Source organism: Neophocaena asiaeorientalis, unplaced genomic scaffold (assembly GCF_003031525.2).
Source record: "Neophocaena asiaeorientalis asiaeorientalis breed wild unplaced genomic scaffold, Neophocaena_asiaeorientalis_V1.1 scaffold93, whole genome shotgun sequence".
In the NCBI taxonomy this organism is placed as follows: domain Eukaryota; kingdom Metazoa; phylum Chordata; class Mammalia; order Artiodactyla; family Phocoenidae; genus Neophocaena; species Neophocaena asiaeorientalis.
The window spans coordinates 2,408,455-2,414,948 of NW_020174273.1; the positions used below are offsets into that span (position 1 = coordinate 2,408,455).

Consider the following 6,494-nt stretch of genomic DNA (forward strand, 5'->3'; position numbering starts at 1 on the left):
CATTCTGTTTCCCTTTTTGCTGAACCGTTTGTAATGATGTTTGGGTTGCAGTATGTGAAGAAAATTCAGCCTCCCAGAAATATGTAGTTGGAAAAGGGAGGAGTATTTTAATAGACTTTTCAGATAATTGTGGATACTCTTTGATAACAACCACAGAACTTGACAAGTGGTAGTTTCTCAAAGGTCAGTTGCACTATATAATTTTTGCTCCAAAGCTTGAATTACACCATTGGCAACAAATGCTGTCAGTTGTTTTCCTTGAAGTGAGGAGTTCAGTTTGTTCCTTTTTGAGAAATGTGTGCTAATTCCACAAGTCAGAGTAATCATAGTTTGTCAATTGTTCTTGCAAATAAAAGTGGTGCTCCGTAGAAAGAAACAGTAGTTCAGTTCGTGTTCCAGGCAGCTGTGTTTTCTTTTCCTGTGCTTAGGCTTAGGCTTTTTCAGCCATTGAACTTCAGTGTCTTTCCCAAGAATCAAGACATTCTTCTACTTAATCTATTAGCACAACTTGGAAAAATTCAGTAATTTTATCTAATAATCAGTTTGTATTTAAATTTCCCCAGTTGTTCCCCCAAATGTTGTTTCTTCCCCGATGCAGTATCTAATCAAGGTTCATGCCATTCATTTGGTTATTAGTCTCTTTTAATCTAGAATAATTACCTACTATTTATGTTTTCCGTAACATGACTTTTTAGAGTCCAAGCCAAGTATCTGGTAGGATATCCCACATTCTGGAGTTGTCTATTTCCTCATGACTCAAGTCAGGTTAAATGTCTTTTGCAAGAATACTACAGGGGTGAGGTTCTGCACTTCTTGCCTCACACCAGAAGGCACATCAGGCCAGGTTGCTTCACTCTGTTTGATCACTAGGCTAGTTAAGGTGGGGATTGCCAGATCTCTCCATTTTAAATTAAGATACCTTCTTCCTTCATCCTTTTTATTAAATTCTTTGAACATGTGAGTTTTGGGGACTTAGTGTGGAGGGGAGGAATGGTTCCAATGAATTGGCAGTGGAGATTACCTGCTGGCTATCTTGTGCTTCTCATGCCACTGACTAATAATAGGCAGAATAGGGAGGTTTTGTATAAATTGAATTGATTGATCTTGATTGTCTCGAGGAAACTAGGCTGTGGAGAACTATGTTTGGAAACCAGGGATTTATTGATCTTTTATTTTATACTCCCTTGACCAGTTGTCCTGGTGAGTAAAAGACTGCAATGACTCACAGAGAAAAGAATTCCAAGAACACAGACACTGTAGCAATGAAGAGTTTGGACTCCCCATCTGGTAAAGAACCCTGGTACAGTCAAGATGCTGGGAGAGGTTAAGAGGCAGATGGAATGGGCAGTGGGAAAAGCCAGCAACAATGACCAACACAGACCTTTTGATGTCAGGAGTGTCACAACAATGTTTTATGTAACTTAATTGTTTCTTGTCTCCCTCCCTTTCCTCTGAAATAAGTTATATGGATAACAACAATGCTGGCAAAGTTTTAGGGTTTTGTTATGTATTTAGTTAGGCTGCACTGGGTCTTAGTTGTGGCACACGGGATCTTCAGTTGAGGCATGCAGGCTTCTTAGCTGCTGCATGCGTGAGGGATCTAGTTCCCCGACCAGGGATCTAACCCATGCTCTGTGCATTGGGAGCGCGGAGTCTCACCCACTGGACCACCAGGGAAGTCCCAGGTTTTAGGTTTAGATGGGAGTATAAGAAAATTGATACCAATTTGGTATGTGACATGGTAGCTGATAGAACTTCATGCCCACTCTGTGATGGGGGCTCAATCTTTCCATTAGATGAAGGACCAGAAAGGATGCTGAGGGCAAAAAGGCATGGGCGGTATCTCTAGCTCTGTATCTCGTATCTATCTATCTACCAATCATCTCTCTATACTGTGAAGTATATACATACATACACACAGCACACACACATATATGTATATATAGACATGTTCTATCTCTCCAGATCCATTGTACCCGTTCTGTGTCCTGGGAGGCTGCTATGTGTACATTACATCAGTGGCCTGTGCCCTCTCATTTCTGGTTGGGATTGGTCCGTGGTGAAAGGAGACTGAGGTGGAGTTTGGGTCACCCCAGGCTCCTCCTATGTGAGTATCTTGTGTTGGGCTCCAGTACCTGCTCCTGTCCTTCACCTTTCGGCTGTGGAATGGTGACAGTTCCTCCATTATTAGTAGTCCAGGGTTATAGCATGGTTACCCTTTGGTTTTCCTGACTTTTACCCACACTTTTGTCAATAATCTATTTTAATAAACATACTCCTTGAATTAGCTTAATTTGAGTATATCTTTTCAAATTGGGAAACTGGTAATTGGCAAATAGAATGAGCGTAGAGAACTGTTTTGGGGAAGAATCTCTGTTGCCTGGCCCTCTGAGTGTGTCTTCAAATCTCTGGTCTTAAAGCAAAAAAACTTTGTTCACTGATTTTTAGAGTGTTTGTTCCTCTCGTGCTATGTGGCATCTAAAAACAGTCATATACATGACCATAAACATCTCCTAAAATCATCAACCAGAAATCAATCCAAGAAAGAAGAGTTTTTCAAAGTCTAGTCCCCTAATTGAATTAGGCGAACTCCTCTCCACTCCAAAGCTACATACTCTCTTTGGTCCATCTCAGTACCAGAGAGAATCACAGCTGTCAGGGGGAACACGAGATTACTGGCAATCACTAGGGTGACTGCCTGCTGCTGTGCAGGGATAAATGCCAGGGGCTGCCATTCCACTGCACACGTCCCTTGACGGAGAAGCGGTTCCCAGCATGTTCAGCCCCCAAGGTTGGTTGCCAAGTGGCTCAAGCAGATGTGGTCAGAGTTAGATAGGGAGACGAGGACGTTTCTGAGTGCTTGAAAGGTGTGGGAGATGTTGGCCATCTTGAAGCATGGCCAGAGTAAATCCCCAAGGCGGGCACCCAAGTCGGACATCAGAATCCCAGTCTCAAGTGGCAGATCTGGAAGCCTGGATAATTTATTACATGAGGTGATGTCAACTTTTGGCCGCAGACAGGTTTTCATTCTCCTTGTCTGCCACATGGGTACAAGTCTTTTTACAGGGGAGGAATGTACTGAAAGCCAAAGGCTTTGGCAGTTTATAAAGCCCAGCATCCTAACCATTAGGCCACCAGGGGATTCCTACAGCCCTGTATTTTTAAATACAGGAATATTCTGTGAGTGGCTTCTGAGGGAGTGGCAGTAAGTGTTACGGGGAGCCATGATGACAGCTGTTTTAACAGCTTTAGTGTATAGAGATGTTCCTGGGCATGCGGGAGGCCTATCAACAACTGGCGAAACATATCTATATGAACATCCACATCTTCCTTTGTATCAGTCAATCTCAATATTTACAAATGTCCCATGCAAGGGTGACTGAATTGCCTTCTCTATGGGCTTGACAAATAGGAGGGTTCTGACAATTGTGCCAGGCTACACTGGAAACGTTTGTAGCATATGAAGTGCCTTTTTACTTCTCCATTGGAGGTGCCGTTCCAAAGGTCACGCAAGCAGTCAGGGAGGAGATCCTTGGTCACCACCTAGTGGCCATCTAGGGAATGTCGAGGGTGATAGCAGTAATGCTCAAATTATCTGCGGTGAAAAACGTCATTTCCAACTGGTTGTGGACCAATACTTTTGTAAAATACAACAAAAAATTGTTACGAAAGTTATGTAAAAAATACAAAATGCAAATTGCAATTTTTTATTCAATTCAACACAACATTTTAATAAATGTAATCAGAACAAACAAAACACAGGGAAATGAAAATAAAAACTCTACACATAGTTCATTGCAAGTGTAAACAAAACTAAACAGAGTGAAACAGCTCTTTCCCCATGTTAAATGCCTAAATGCAGTTTTGAACAAACACCATATGTACCAATGTTCAAGTTTTCTACCAAGTATTTGATGTAAATATGTATCAACATCTGTTATGTAGAAAGAATAGGTTTTTAATGTGTTAAATGAACTTGTTTCTCCTTAAAATTTATCTAATCTAGATTGCATTGATGACAGTGTTACTGATGGGGGTAATGTATATATAAACTGTTTCTGTGTTTTGTTTTAATAACATAGGTAGTAGAGAAACCAGTTCACAGGAACAGGTTCAAGATACTAATTTTTGACTTTTATGTATAATGAAGCAAGTGAGGCTATATTTCCAAAATTGATCTTTAATTCTTCATAAGTAGTCAATTCTAACAATTTATTCTGTATTGTTGCAGTTAAATTGTATATTGACACGAAAGAGATGAATTCAAGCTACATTTCCATCTTTTGATGAAAAACATAATTAAAAACATTCTATCCTGTATCTAAACTATTGACTGATAATTGTTGTTAAATTATGGTAATGTTATTACAGTCTATATAAATTTTGTTTTCCCAAATTATAACCCTTAGATCTTATTTGCCATTGAAAAACATGTTGCGTGAAAGTATTAAAATCATTAAAAGTACTGAAGCTATCAGGCAAATAAGTAAACATGGCTGTTCAAATTGTATCATTAAGGGCTTCCCTGGTGGTGCAGTCGTTAAGAATCCGCCTGCCAATGCAGGGGACACAGGTTCGAGCCCTGGTCCGGAAAGATCCCACATGCTGTGGAGCAACTAAGCCCACGCGCCACAACTACTGAGCCTGTGCTCTAGAGCCCACGAGCCACAGCTACTGAGCCCACATGCCGCAGCTACTGAAGCCCAAACGCCTAGAGCCCGTGCTCTGCAACATGAGAAGCCACCACAATGAGAAGCCCGTGCACTGCAACGAAGAGTAGCCCTGGCTCACTGCAACTAGAGAAAGCCGCGTTTAGCAACGAAGACCCAGTGCGGCCAAAAATAAAAATAAAGTAATTAATTTTAAAAAATTGTATCTTTAAAAAGTAGAAACCAACTTTTAAAATTAAGAGTTTGTTCCTGAGTTCAAACATTCCTATTTCAGTAACCACCATACTTCAGCAAACAGATATAGTTGTTTATGATCAGCTTCTATATTACCACATACTAAAGGTAATATTCTTGATGTCAAAGCATTAGCTTTTACGTCATTCACAATTTTTGCTCTGTCAATAAACATACTAAGAACATCTGACTTTATATATGTATACACACAAATTTATAAAGTAAACTGGTGAAATATTAAAAATTGGTGAATCTAGGTTAAAGGGTTTATGGGAATTCTTTGCACTATTCTTGCAACTCTTCTGAAAGTTTGAAATTATTTCAAACTTAAAAAAAGTAAAAATAAATGATTATTTGATTGGAGAGTAACCAGACTGCCAAAATTTTGTCTACTATCATGCCTGTAAACATTATTAAATCGTTTAAAATAGTAAATCCTTTAAAATGGTACAAGCTAATAACATAAATTGCTTCACTAGTTTAGGTGGTAATGTAAAACCATAAATTGAAAAAAACCTGATTATAAATGAACATTATTGTAAAAATTACAGTTATAAAAAGAAATGCTTACATTTTTTAGAATCGTATTGGGTGGGCCAAAAAGTGCCTTCAGTTTTTTGGGTTTTTTTTTTTAACATCTTTATTGGAGTATAACTGGTTTACAATGGTGTGTTAGTTTCTGCTTTATTAACAGAGTGAATCAGCTATACATATACATATATCCCCATATCTCCTCCCTCTAAAAATATGGAATGCTTCACGAATTTGTGTGTCATCCTTGTGCAGGGGCCACGCTGCACAATCTCTGTATCGTTCCGATTTTAGTATATGTACTGCTGAAGTGAGCACATGCCTTCAGTTTTTAAAGTAAAAGCCACGTTTTTCATTTTCCGAAGAACTTTTTTGAACAACGACATACCCTTTTGTTCCACTACCTTCGGCCATTTTCCAGGCAACTTCATAATTCCATCTTCCCAAAACTTTTTATCTTGCCAGGTAAGAACTGTTCCAGGTGCCTTTTACAGTCTTCCAGGGAATTGAAGTTTTTTCCACTAGGAGAATTTTATAAAGACCAAAATAAGTGGTAATCGGAAGGTGCAATGTCTGGTGAATACAGCAGGTGAATCAGAACTTCCCAGCCAAGCTGTAACAGTTTTTGCCTGGTCATCAAAGAAACATGTCGGTCTTATCTTGATGGAAGATTATGCCTTTTCTGTTGCCTCATTCTGGACGCTTTTCGTCACGCGCCGCTTTCAGTTGGTCTAATTGGGAGCAGTACTTGTTGGAATTAATCGTTTGGTTTTCTAGGAAAAAAAAAAAGAATTTTTAGGCTGGGACTTTGGGTAAATAAGCTGTAATTTGGGTACTTGAATTCAAGATTTCAGAGATGGCTGAGGAGACGCAGAAAAGTTGCTCTAGATAGTCAGGGAAAGGAGAGACTAGGATATCGAGTGGATGAAGTCATCTTTGATAGTGACCAGGAAGTCTATAACTGACAGTAACATGGAGGCTTGGTGAGGGCCTTGCAGACTGCAATCTGTAGCTTAAAAACCTTTTAATTCTTTCTGAAATAATTTCAGACTTTAAAAA

General features: G+C 39.4%; 1 non-coding gene across 1 annotated transcript; it reads right to left on the reverse strand.

The window, feature by feature from the left end:
* Positions 1-5,645: 5,645 nt before the first annotated feature.
* Positions 5,646-5,753, reverse strand: LOC112406794 (U6 spliceosomal RNA). The gene has a single exon (XR_003004627.1). It is a non-coding gene; the product is annotated as a U6 spliceosomal RNA (small nuclear RNA).
* Between the last annotated feature and the right edge of the window lie 741 nt (positions 5,754-6,494).